Below are 14,146 nucleotides of genomic sequence, written 5' to 3'. Positions count from 1 at the left end.
CTGCCCCTCTGTCATTCTTTACCTTTGCTTATCTGTAAAAGGGATATAATTTCTACCTGACTGGCATGCTGTCTCCACATATTTTGCATTTCTCTCTTTCTGAGACCTTGTAAAGGGTGACCTCTCTGAATGTACTAATGTGACAGAAGGGAATTTATATCACTCAGTAAACTAAAGTTGAATCCAGTAATCCTTCACTCCAGTGATCATATCATAATTATTGATTGAGTTGACTGACTTACCAATAAATGTTTTTTGGTGGACTATTGACTCAGGAAGCAATTATATTACAGAAATTCATAGTATTTCAAAGAACCTGAAAATATTAGGTAAATTTAAACAAGCTATCATAGCAATATTGTTACTTTTACATTGCTCTCTTATCTATCTAATCATCTACAATTCTGTTTTTATGTTTGTCTTGAGGGGGACTTCATTATTTTATTAAATTTCATTTTTAATATGCAGTGAGTCTTCCTTGGTAAAACACAAGTCTGAAATGGATACTTGTAGTTTTCAAGTGCAGAGTTCCATAGATTGTTAAGGGCTGGAAGAAACCTTGTAGCTCAACAGGTCCAGTCCCCCTGCACTAGCCAGGAAAAGACAGTTGGGGTCAAGTGACCCCAGTGAGGTGACTGTACAGTTTCCTTTTGAAGATTTCCAGGGTAGGTGACTGTACCACCACTGGAGGAAGTTTATTTCACAGTCTAGACACCCTGACTGTGAAGGAGTTTTTCCTGGAATTGAGCTTGAAGCGGGCCTTCCAGGAGTTTGTGTCCATTGCTCATGGTCTTCCCTGGGGGTGCCTTGGTGAACAGCTGTTACTGAGTTCTTCCTGTACTCCCCAGATGTAGTGGTAAGCCGCTACCGAGTCCCCTCTCAACCTTCTCTTCTGTAGGCTGATGAGGCCCAAGGCCATCAACCTCTTCTCGTATGGCTTGTCTTGCAAGTCCCTGATCATATGGGTGGCTCTTCTCTGGACCCTCTCAAGTTTTTCTATGTCCTTGTTGAAGTGCGTTGCCCAGAACTGGATGCTGTAAACCAGCTGCAGTCTCACCAGTGCGGAGTACAGTGGAAGTATCACTTCCTTAGTTTTGCTTTATATACTTTGCTTTTACATATACTTTATAAAATATTTTGTTGCATAATTCTGCATATATTCTGGATTCATCCTTAGAATTGGGGACCATTTTAAATAATACTACTTTCTTTCCATGGCTTATATCTCTAATCCCAATAATTTGTTTTAACAATATAAAGCTTTAGTTAAAATTTTTTACAGTTTTGTTTTATATTATCAGTTGATTTGTGTTTCTGTATTTTTTCCTAACTTACTTTCCCATTTGTATTCTCAGCCTCATCTCTTTATTCTTAGTTTTAAAGCAAAAATGTGGGATGTCTGTCCTGCGGAATTTTGATACAAACTAATTACAATATATGTATGACAATTAGCAACATCCAGTAATCTACCTAACATAGACAATAAGCCTGTGTGAAGCAGCTAGTATTCGCTTTGGATTTGGATTTGGCCAGTTTGGGGGACAGTGATTCAATTCAGTGATTTGAACCACTGTCCTGAATTGATTTGGCCAAATATGATTCGAAGATTTGGCCGCTGTCGAATCGGCCAAATATCCGAATCAGACAGGCTCCAGCCCCCACCTGTTCTCCCAGCTCCATCAATTGCTGCCCTGCCTGGTCTCAGCTCCCTGCTCTTAAAAAACAAACAAACCCTGCAGTCACTGGCTCCTGCCAAGCAGGCAGGGAGGGGGGCTCTGCCACAAGCTCCCCAACCCCTGATTACTCCCCCAATTCCCCCATGACTGTCTTGCTCAGCCCCAGCTCCCAGTTCTTAAAACAAATAAATAAATAAACCCCCTGCACTTACCAGCTCCTGCCAGGCAGATGGGGGATGATCCCCACTGCCCCTCACTGGTCTTCACCATGTGAAGGGGCTCTTCCATGAACCCCTAGAAGCTCTGAAGCTGCTGCAGCAGCTGGTGAGTGGGGGCTTTTTTTTTAAAGAACAGGGAGTTGGGGCCAGGCAGGGCAGCCATGACGGGTAGGGCTTGGAGAGTGGGTGGGGGTTGCGGGGCTTGTGGAAGAGCAGCAAGGGGCAGTGGGGAGCAGCAGGGAGTGTGCCCCCCACCTGGTAGGAGCCTGTGAGTAGGAGCTTTTTTTTTTTTTAAGAGCCAGGAGTTAGTGCCAGGCAGGACAGCCATGGGGGGAAGCGGGGGCTGGGAGAGTGGGTGGCATCAGGGGGAGCTCATGGAGCCTGAGGGAGCAGGCAGGGGTTGGGGGCTGGTGGGGGTCCCCCCATGGTTCTGTCCCCCTACTCCACCTCCTCCTCCTGCCCACTACTTACTGGCATGAAGTCTGGGTCCAGCTCCCTGCGGCAGCAAGCAGGGAATGCCTGAATTTCTGAAGCTCTCCAGATCTTTTCCATATCAATTGGGAGAGCTTCAAATCGATTCAGACCTTTTTACTGGTCTCTTGATTTGATGCAGATTCGGAGACTTGGCCACCGAATCTCATCTGAACTGAATCAGTACCTGAAGCTTTGTACAACTCTATTAGGTGACATTTTTTCTTACCTTCTGTTGCCCTGGTTCAGGAAGATATCCCTATTTATAAGCTTATGTGCTGTCCTGAATTGGGATGGACTGAAGCATATACAACACTTTGATCACATACTTCAGTTTATCCTTATTCAGCAAAGCACTTACTTCAGCATTCTGCTGCATTAAAGTCATAGACAAAAAATGTAATAAAACTAAACAATGTACTGCACATTGTGCCATATATTTGGACTCTTAAGCTGTGTCCAGATGAATGCAGATGTTTGTTGGCTCTAGCAGACTCATCTATGGTTCTGAAGGCCTTAGGGAGCTGCAGCCAGCACACTTCCATTGCTGGGAGCCTACCAAGCATCCGAAGCATGGCTCGGGCTAGCCAGGCTCTGGTTTTGGGTGGTGTGTACTGCTACCATGTGCTCTGCCCCACTTTTTTTGGCATTTTTTTTTTTAACCCTGGGTTCTCCCAGGGTCAACACCCCCCGCCCCTTCTCATCCCCCCATGCTGCCAGGTAGCAGCATGGGGAATACCTGCATGTGTGGTGTTTGTTACCTCAGATGGGTCTGTGGTGACACATACTGCATGTCCACACTTGTCTGGGTGCAGCCATAACTGCTTTAAGTGGGTCACTTGATAATTTTGTAAAATATGGGGAAGAAACAGTCTTCTAGTTCTTGTGTTACAGTTTCTGTGTTATCTTGTACAAGTTTATATTTTAATTCAGGCCTGTCCAACTGGAACCCAAGAAGTGAATGCTGCTGCTGTTGGCCCTCAGCAACTCTCTTGCCTGCTGCTAAATATATGGCCTACATTCACCATTGGTGACCCTTAATCGGCAGCAGGGGAAAAAGGGGACTGAGCATCAGTGGCATTCACCTATGTTGTGAAGCTCTGTCAGCATGATAACTCCATTAACTGTACCACCAAGCTACCACCCTACCACTGGAGTTGGTTGTCTGGCCTGGGAGAAGCCTGATGGCAAGGATCTAGTTCATTGGGTCAAATAAGAAGGATAACCATGTTTTAATTAGTACCATTTCCCTTTCTCCAAATGCTTTCTGTTCTGAATAAATAACATATTATTTTATATTGGATAGACTATTAGATGACATTGCAACTTTTTATGTTTTCTGTTATTTTTCACTCTATTGTTTGCAGTAATCCCCTAAAAGCAATCCCTTTACCTATTAAATCATAAAATATTTGGTTGAATTAATTTAAATATCTTCAGAGTTCTCTGCATTTACTTTCACATTATAATATCCTAACAGTATTAATGCACAATGCCCCTTTATTAGCTCTATTTTGTTTTTAGAGGACCATAAACAATTTTTATTGAAGGCAATTACTATGACTTTTGTGCTATTTAATGTTCTGGTCAAGAAGTAATTATTGATACTATGGTGGCTAACTACAATCTTTCCTTTTAAAAAAATAATTCCCTGGTTAGAACAAAACAAGCTGTTAATTTTCAAATTGAGAGTCAATGTTGACTTGAAACATTTTACCTTTTAAATAGACAGGAATGTGGTAAACAGCCATTTTTTCTCCTTAGATACACATTAAAGTGAAAACAGGCAAGCACAAGACTCTAGTAAAAAGTACATTTCCAATTGAAAAGTAATTGTGATAAGAAACAACACTTCTCTTCAAGTCCAAGAAAAAAGATCTTTAGTATATTTTCTCTTTTAAAAATGAAGAACTGCTTAAATTACTAAACCTGCTTCTCATTTGCACTAGGGCCTCTTTTTATGACTCAGGCAATGCAGAAAGACACTACAATACGAATAAATTATATCTTACTTTGCTTTCCCTTTACACTCACCAGAAAGGTGTAAAAATCGCTTATTGTAAGAATCAGTTTTAAGGACCAGAACAAAATCACTTATGTGCCTCAACTGCAGGTAGGCATCTGCCTGTTTTGTGAGACAACAGAATTGTGCCAAGTGAGGACTCAGCTAACTGAACATCTGTGAATACAGCTGTAGTGCTCAATTCTTGGGTGACAGTCTCTTCCTTACTTATCACAAGTGAAGTTTGTATCAAACAATCCTGAATGTGGTGCAGGGTTCTTCCTTCATCTGCATGTGTCTTCTTTTGTCTGCATGTTGGGCTCTTTGGGTGCCCGTAGATAGGCGGTGGGGGATGTCTGCTCTGATCCACTGTAATTACAGTGTGTGGAGAAGTCTCGATTAATTGAGTCTGCTGGAGCATGGTAATCAGTATTCAGTGTCTCTGGATTTCAGAATGGCAACTGGCACACTTTAATTAAAGCTCATCAAACAAGCTTTAGTTAAAGTGCCACCCATAGGCAAAGGGAAAAAAAATTATTTGGGAGGGCTGAGCATGTGTGTGCATGCCAGCAGGTAAGTCTGTGGGGGAAAGCTTGTGGGGGGGAAGGTCTTGGGGGGACAGATCAAGGCCCCAGCTGTGAGGGAGGGGGTAGGGCACAGGGATGCCCTACTCCCTCCCTCACCACTGGGACCTCCACCTGCAGTGGTAAGGGAGGGAGTGGGGCTGAGGCAGCAACAGGATGCAGGATGGAGCCATGAGCATCTCATCCAGGGGGTTCCCAGTGTGGGGAGGAGGTGGTGGCTCCCATTGCTGCATGCACCCAGTAGGCATGGGGGCTGAGTGCCTGGGATCTACATGTGGAGTGAAGACAGGACACAGGCTGGGGCCAGGCTCTTCCTGATGGGGGTTTGATCTGGGCTGCGCTGGCGGCAGGTGGTGGTGGCACTGGGATGGGGGGTGGGGGACTACAGTGAATTTTGGGGTGGCTGAAGCCCCCCATAACTGCCTGTCCCAGTGCTACTGCCACCCACCCCAAGTGCAACCTGGCTTAGTCTCCCACCCACTGGGAAGAGCCCGGTGAAGCCCCAGCCCACAGTCAGCCCTCACCCCACACAGATCCAGGGGCACATGCCCTGTGTGCCTCCCAGGGTGCATGTAGCAGCAGGAGCTGCACCCTCCCCCCCCAACAAGCTGCTTGCAGCTTACTACTACACCCTGCCCTGGTTGTACAGCACCTGCCCCAGCCACAACTCCCCACTCCCTTCTTCAGTGCTGTGTGCCTCTCCACACCCCTGCTGCAGCTACCAGAAACTTGTGGCCAGGCTGCCTTGCAGCTCTACTGCTGTCCTGCATTTGGAGGGGCTAAGCCCAATTAGCCTTCCCATTCTGCTGCCTATGGTCCCACCATTGCCATTTTGAAGCAAGGGACACATGATGCTGCAGGCACTTCAGTTAGAGCAGGTCCTGAGAGCTGCTCTAATTAAAGCACCCTCACCCCTGGAATATGTGTAAAAGATGCCCTTCTTTCCACAAAAGCCTCTATTCCATGTTTAATAGACTGTGTCTAAATGCTTCAGTCCTCAGCCCCACCAGCTCAGTGTTCACAAGCAGTGCCTGGTACCTCGAGGTATGTAGAAAAAACATTTAAAGCTTATGGCTCTCCTAGTCCTTTTGACCAATGTCCTTTGCCTTCATATCTCTCTTGCAAGCATCTTTGAACTGTGATAAGGATGCCCATGTGGCTTTCTTCCTTTATAGAGTTCTTCATACAATAATAAGTCCTTGGGTATATGGCCATTGGGGTGTGCAAAGTGGGCCATTTTCGATTCAGATTTGGTCCATTCAGGAGATAGTGATTCTATTAGTTGATTCAGATCACTGTCCCAATTCGATTCAACCGAATCCGAATCTGAAGATTCAGTGCTGATTCAGAGAATCAGCAATTTAGCCATAGACACAGCTTTAAATGTTTTTTCTACATACCTCAAGGTACCAGGCACAGCTTGTGAATGCTGAGGTGGTGGGGTGGATGGAGTGTCCCACAGGAATGCGGTTGGGGGGCCCATGTGCTTGGTGGTAGACCTGGAAGTAGACTGGAAGCACTTATGGTCCACTTCTGGGTAAGCTGTCGAGAGAGCAGGGAACCCTCCTCCCCGCACCTCCCCAGCTCAGTGATTGGCCATGGGGGGACCCTGGGTGCCCCCCCAGAACCAGGAGGCACCAGTCAGATTTTAATTTGGCTGAAATGAATCCAAATCAAATACAGCCCATTTCGTGCACCCCTAATGTGCACCCGAGTGCACAATATATAGAGCTGAGGTGGAGCAGCCTTAGCCTCAGTGTTGGTGGGGGGGGGGCAGCCTGCCAAACTATAGCTGCTCCATCCCAGCTCAATGTGCTATAGAGGGGCAGGCTGGGGTACGAGGGTGCTACAGTATGGGGCTAGGTGGCAGGCAGCTCCTGCACTGTAGCGCCACTGCACCCCAGTCAACCCATGTCACTGTCTAGATGTGCATTGCAGTTTACTAAATAACTCTGGCATAGGATAGCACTTGTCCCAGACAATACTCTCCTACAGCAGAGTTAATGAATTAACTCCACCCTAATAGCAGCACATGTGTAGACAGTGACACTTTACTGTAGGGCTAATTAGTCAACTCCACAGTAAAGTGCATAATTAGATGCACCCACTGCCTCTTAGCTGGCTATTTTCTTCCCTGAAACTTCACTTACAGTATTTTGTTTTTCTCCTTTAGTGATTCTACCTATACACATGCAGGGAGGCTGCTCCAATGCACTGTAATTACAGCGCATTGGAGCAGACTCAATTAATCACTCCAGCTGACTCCAGCATCACATCTATCAGTGTCCTGGTGTTGAAAAATGGCAGTGGGCATGTTTTAACTAAAGCTCGTTTGAGGAGCTGTAGTTTAAGCACTCCCACCACCATATTTCAGCATGGGGATGCTGATACACGTGGCACTCCAAGCACTTTCATTAAAGTGCCTCCCCCACTCCCCCACTCCCAGAGCACACTTATAAACCATTATAGTACCATTGTTTCTATATTTGTTTTTATTCTGTATGCCTCTCTTACTTTAACATGTTTCTTTCCCAGTACTTGCCATCTTACATAATTTGCCATTTTGTATGATTTTCCTTATTTTACTACCTATTGCTCATTTGGCAGCTTGTATTCCCAATTTTTGTCATTTCCCCTTGCATTTAATTTCAATATTTGTGACATGCAAAGAAAAGTCTTCCTGTGATTCATAACTCATATGCTCTCAGTGCATTTGCAAATGGCTGCAGGATATGTTCTTGCGTAATGTGGAAGGTTGAAAAGTCCAGGGAGAGGGCCCAGTGCTCTTGTTAGGGTATATCTTCTTGATTTTAACTGAAAGGCACGTGGGAGCAAAATAGTTTACTGCATTATACAATGCATCCTTCTGCTTGAGACTAACATTAGATTGTTTTTATCCAACAATATCTCTCGATTAATTTATTACAGAAGGACCTGGCAAAACTCTGGGACTTAATCATATTCAGTACTGACGTTGAGAATACTTGTACACCATTCTGTGTCCTACATTTTCTGTGCAGTGACCTCTGCAAGGACATCTTTTTAATAAACTTTTCTAATTATGCATTTTACCAAATAGACAGGATAAACTTAATAGAATTGCAAAAATTCACTATTTGTTTAAGAAATGCCAGGCTGCCATCGTGTTTCTGAATCTAAAATCTTTACTAAATAACTTTGCATACACCCTTTACAGCACTACTACTGTGTGTTGTACCTTACTTATTTTGTTTAATGCACCCATGGCAGCAGGTTTTATGTATAATTTGAAATTTGGGTATGATATCATTTGAAAAAAGAAAGTAGCAAATAAGATCTAGAATCTAAGAGCTAATACTTAGTTTTAATATGCTACTTTTCAGTTGTAGATTTTAAATACTTTCACGAGAGACTGTGACTATCTTTATACCCATTTTACAGAAGCACTGAGAGTTGGAGTGACTTATCTCAGTCTCAAAGAGCTGGGAATAGAAACAGCTTCCTCACTCTTCTTAGTTTAGTGCTTGTTCATTAGATCCCTGTAGTGATTTCCCAGTATCGGATTCTTAGGGTATTGTCTCTGTGACTTCCATGTGAAGTTTAAGACTGGTGCCAAGAAACATATCTCATCCATTTTTTTTCTGCCAATAAGCACACCTAAGAGTGGATCCTAAGGATATATTTACATCATGGCAGAAAGCTTGTTCTAAGCAAGATGTTCACAAGCATGCCCCATCCACCTGTTTTCATACACATTCCAAATCCAAAATAAGTGAGTGAAGCTGCTCTGAGATTGTTCATAGACTGAAGTCTTGACAGTGACCACAGAGGGCTAGCACTTAGCAATCTTTCCAGGATACTTCCAGGTATGGCGCATCTCAGTTAGAGTTAGTAGATGGGTAAGGCTCAGGAACATCCCTGCCATAGAACTACCACTGTGGTACAGACATGCACTACAAGCAACTCTGCATGTGTGTGTTCAGGGCTACTATAAGGGGCATCAAGAGTGGGATTGAATGGGCATGGTGCTGGAGAAGATCTAGAGGGCTGTAGTGGTAAAGTTGCATCTCCTTTGATTCCTGCTTGAAAACCAGCTGTCTGGGAGAGGCAGTGGCATTTCTATTCAGGTAGTATTAAGAGACTCCATTTACTTTATTGCTCATTATTGTCTCCCTGATTCCTGTTAACATCTCTCCACTCTGCAGGTATTAACAACCCTCTATCCTTTTTAATGGTCTTGATGTTTTGCTTTTCAAACTATCTTTTCTTATACACTGTTGCTGTCTGTCAGCCATTCCTGGTAATGTCTCTTCTATTTTACAGTCCTACAGACTGTTTTTCGCTCTAGCTAAACACCTTCACTCAGGTGGGGTAATAGTAACTCAGGTGTAGAAATGACTGGATGTATTGGAGGCACTGTCAAGACACTCAAGGAGGCCAGATTTTGTTCTAAGAATCTGAATAGGAGCTGTATATTTAACTATAAGGACTCCTGGACTAATGATACAATATTTTTTTTACTATATTTTTTGCCTAATGTGTTGTGTTTTTTTAATGTTAGATATACTCTAGCAAATTAATGCGCATTCCAATAGTTATATTTGTTTTTGCTTTGATCTTAAACTGACTAATATAGTGCTAGCCCCCTACCATATTGGTAAAGCTTCTATTTTCCTTTTACTGGAGAAAAATGCATTGTTATATGTGACACACATTCTGCGCCCCCTTTTCAAAATCCTGGAACAGCCGGGTGTTCTTCAACAGTGAGACAGTCCTGGCATAAAAGTCATGTAGACAAGCCCTTATTGCTTCCACGGTGTTTTATTGTGTTTTGTCCAGTTAATTTTAAGTGGTCCAAAAAATCACGTGTCCATCACAACGTGACCAGTGCATATAACCCAATAACTCTATCAGGGACTTTTTTCTAATAGCCAAACTTTTATTCAATTCATAATGTAACTTTAGGAGTTATCATGAACCAGTGTTGTAAGCAGAATGATTTCTTATACCAGCTCTGTCAGTGACTTGCTGTGTGACTGGGGGCAATTCAGTTGGCACTACCATGTTTTTTAAATTATGTATGTCATATATCTTATACATATAATAAATATTTAGTAGTAGCAGTATTCTAGTTACACCCTTGAGCCACCTTTTCCCATCCTTAGTTTTCATGCCCTTCATACATATTCAGATAAAATATACAGGAATTTCCTTAGCAGCAGCATGCATAGGTCTTTGGCACATTTCAGGCTTCACCTCACCACACAGAAGGATGGGATAGGACTGGAATTCTCTCCTGCTGTGATAGTGCCAGTGTGTTGCAACAATACTTGTTTGATAATATTTTTTATTAATTCATCATGTATTCTCTGGGCCATCACAGCTACAGTACCACTCCAACTGTATATTGGCAATCCATTGTGGGGATGACAGTGAAGTCTAGGTTTTTCTTGCCATTGAATTAAGGTTTCCTTCCCACAAAGTATTGTGTGGTTATTGATATGCAATGGCTTTCCCAATTCAAAGACATGAACAGGCATCTAACTCTACTGGGATGAAGGAAATAAATAGTTAATTTGTACTCCACAGAAGGTTATATCACATTTGAGAGGGGAGAATAGTAGGTGCACTATACATCCATCTGAAGACAGGATGATTAAAGGATTATATTTTAAACATATCGAGATTTTAAGGTCACATGGAAGGCATGATGAAGGCACCAAATGTGAGTTCTGCATACATTTGGGTTATCCCAGGGTTCAGTTTTTAGGTTAGAAATTCAGTCCCATGGTGATTACATTATAAATGTTTCATCCACTCCTCATTTCAATGAGCCATAAGTCCCAAGTGCCCTCCTCTCCATATGAGCAGCTCATCCATTAATCTATTTTTTATACTTTGTACAACAAAGAACTCTGAGAACCTCAGATTGAGTCCTTTTCTCATCCTTCATTTCACTGAGTTTCCCTTTTACATGTGGCATTTTTTCCTTCATGATGAATAATTAGCAATAATTTTTCTGAACAGAGTGGCCTTCAATATTTTGGAGAATAATTCATTGGATATTAGCTTACTGTCAATTTCTGAGATACATTTTTGTTCCAGGTGGTAAATGTTATGTATGTAATAGTATTCCACATTTTCATGTAATTCGGGCAGGTTTATTTTTATTGTCTTCAGAAAATTTCCCCAATTCCAGGAGATGTCACTGCAGCCAAGAGGAAGTATGCTAGAGCTTCACAATAGAAATAAAATTGTTTTCACAAAACTTTGTCCCATAGTCAGATTAACTTCCATCCCAAAGAAAAAAATTTGCCTATGTAAGGAATTCAGGATTGGGCAACATGCTTTTAAGATACCAGTCATCCATGAAAAGAGGTAGTCCGAGTTTCTTTGGCAAACAAGTGTCCCGTTTGATAAACACTGATGTGTTGAAGCTTGTTTCACATTATGGGTTTGATGTATATTTGTCAAGGAAGGTTTCTCAAGTACACAAGGGAACTTTTGTGGAGCACTGGAAAGTGATTGACACTCAGAAGACCCCAAACCTTAGAGTTAAGAGAACTTCCTTGAGTTCTGGGTTTAAAATATTCACTCCTGTTGTTTCAGGTTTGGAGGAGGAATTTAAACCCAGCTCTCTCACATCTCAAAGAAGTGATATTAGCATTTGTTACAGAATCAACTGCTGTCTCTTGCTTGTTGAAACTTTTCTAATTCGCGTAAATAAACTGGACTCTATAGCTTGGTGGAAAAGCAGGGGTATCAAACTCATCCAGATCTGCAGGGTTTAAAGGGCATGGGGCTGGTCCACCGGCCAGATGAAGTTCACAGACTGGCCCTGTGTACTCAATCCAGTGTGCAGGGATGATCTGAGGTGGGCACCATGTTCAGCAGACACCAGGACTGGCTTTTTGTGCTACATGCAGCTTGTGCCCAAGATTGGCCCTGCGTGTTGTGTGCAGTGCAGGCATCAGCTCCAGCCCATGTGCCATGTGCAGTGTGCCAAACTGGCCCTGTGTATTGTGTGTTGTGTACAGGGTGGGGCCAGTGCATGCTGCCTGTGGGTCTAGTTTAAGATCCACAGGCAGCACTGCAGACCAGATGATAGGGCTCTGTGAGTCAGATCCAGCCTGCAGGCTGTATCTTTGATAGCCCATGAAATGTGGAAAACTTAGGTCCAAACCAGCCAGAGCAAAGATGATTACAATACAGGTCTCACACATCCTAACTGTGTGTCCTAACCATGGGGCTATTGAGAATAGATTATCCTGCTCTCTGTTTTTCAAAGGAAGGCCTTCTGTTCCTCCCAATAGAGCACAAGAAAAAAACTACATCTTAAAAATATTCATAAGATGGAAAACTTTTCCCCTTTTGGCTCTGACTATAGTGTCCTTTGTAAAGGAGCAATCTGTGGGGAGGGTGACACTTCTGAAGTAAAGGCCCAGGACTCTGTGCCTGGGAACTTTTCTCAGCTCTGTCATTGACTTTTTATTTGACATTGGGAAGTTCACTTACAATCTCTATATTGCAGTTTTCTCATCTGTAAAATGAGGATAATGATACATTTCCTACCTCAAATGAATGTCCTGAGGATTAATTTATTAGATTTTGTAAAATACTATTAGATCTCGAAGGGTCACATAAGTTGTTGATGATGCTGATTCTGTACTCCAGAAACAGCCAAGTTCATTTGAAACTAGACCTGGGGTTCTTTCATTCCCATACTGGAAAAAGATTTTTTCATGATTTATTAATATTTTTTCCTGTACAGTGCGAGGATGAAACAGAAACCTTTCAAAGTTTTCCTTCCACCCTGAAATAAAATGGAAAGATATATAAAATGGAAAGATATACACAACCACTTTAGAATAGCCACTAGCTCAGTGGTCAGGGTACTCACCTGAGACTTAGGAGACAACTTCATGTAACTGTTCTGCCCAATTTAGACTAGGGACTTGAACCTCAGTCATCCACATCTCAGGTAAATGCCTTACTCTTCAGGCTGTTGAGTATTGAAAAATGGATTTCTCTCCATTTCTCCTGTTTGAATTATTCTGTTTTCTGTGAACAATTCATTATTCATTGGAGAAGGGACTAGAGCCTTGGTTTGTTACAGCCTAAATGAATACTCTAGTTACCAGGCTATAGAATCAGTCTCTGTGTCATTTTCAGTGTCTACTGTTGCAGCTGTTCCATTTTGTATAAGTAATTAAATATTTATTGGACCAGAAAGTCCAAAAGACTGAGCCTATTACCCACTGTTTATGTCATCCAGTCAAAATGTGGGAGACAGACATTCAACCTCTGGCTTAAATCAGGCCACATCCCATGTGAATGCCTGAATCATTGAGCTCTTTTTTATTAGGAGCGGGTGAATCTCTCCCTTTCTCTGATTTGACCTGGATCAGAGAAACCTTTCCTGTCAAAAGTAGTATGTACATTTCAGCAAAAAGTTTCTGTTTTGAGAAATCAGCATTTTCTGACAAAAAGAATCATCAGAAAATTTTTGATCAGTTCTTCTTAAGACAAACCTAGTATATGGTAACACAATGTGTGGAAAATTCATAGAGTTTATCTAACTGATCCTCTCTACTATCACCATCCCTTAGAGCCCTGACCATGATTGGACCAAGGGATTAGCTACGTGTCTAGGTAAATTCTAACACCTTAAAATGATTAGTCATTAGTCATATGCATCAGGCCATGTCTTAACAGCAAAAACTGATGTGGGCACTGTAAGAATTTGGCTTTCAGAAAAAAACATAAAGGCTGCATCCACACAAGCATGGTTCCCCAGGGACAACTAGTGGCGGTGTACCTTGTGTGCCACACACCCTCTGGTGCTCAGCAGGTTACTCTGGGTGGGGTAGGGGAGGCTGGGGCCAGAAACTGTGCTGGCCCCAACGGCTTCACCTGGAGTCCTGGGGGCCTCCAAGGGTTGCAGCAGTGGCGAACCTGCCAGTCGGAGCCTGGTCAGCAGCTGGAGCATGGCTCCAGGCAGCCAGGCTCCAGTTTTGAGTTGCACACGCTGTCCCCACATCCACGGCTTCACTTCTTTCTTCCATGCAAGCTTTTTTGACTCCTGGATATCCAGGGGACAAAAAACCCTCCAAACTGCTCACTTTCATAGTTTCATAGTAGCTAGAGTCGGAAGGGACCTAGGTAGATCATCTAGTCCGACCCCCTGCCTTGGCAGGAAAGAGCACCGGGGTCAGA

This window comes from Crocodylus porosus, unplaced genomic scaffold (assembly GCF_001723895.1).
Source record: "Crocodylus porosus isolate Cpor-Errol unplaced genomic scaffold, CroPor_comp1, whole genome shotgun sequence".
In the NCBI taxonomy this organism is placed as follows: domain Eukaryota; kingdom Metazoa; phylum Chordata; order Crocodylia; family Crocodylidae; genus Crocodylus; species Crocodylus porosus.
The sequence above is the reverse complement of the archived record's forward strand: the minus strand, read 5'-3'. Positions refer to the sequence as shown.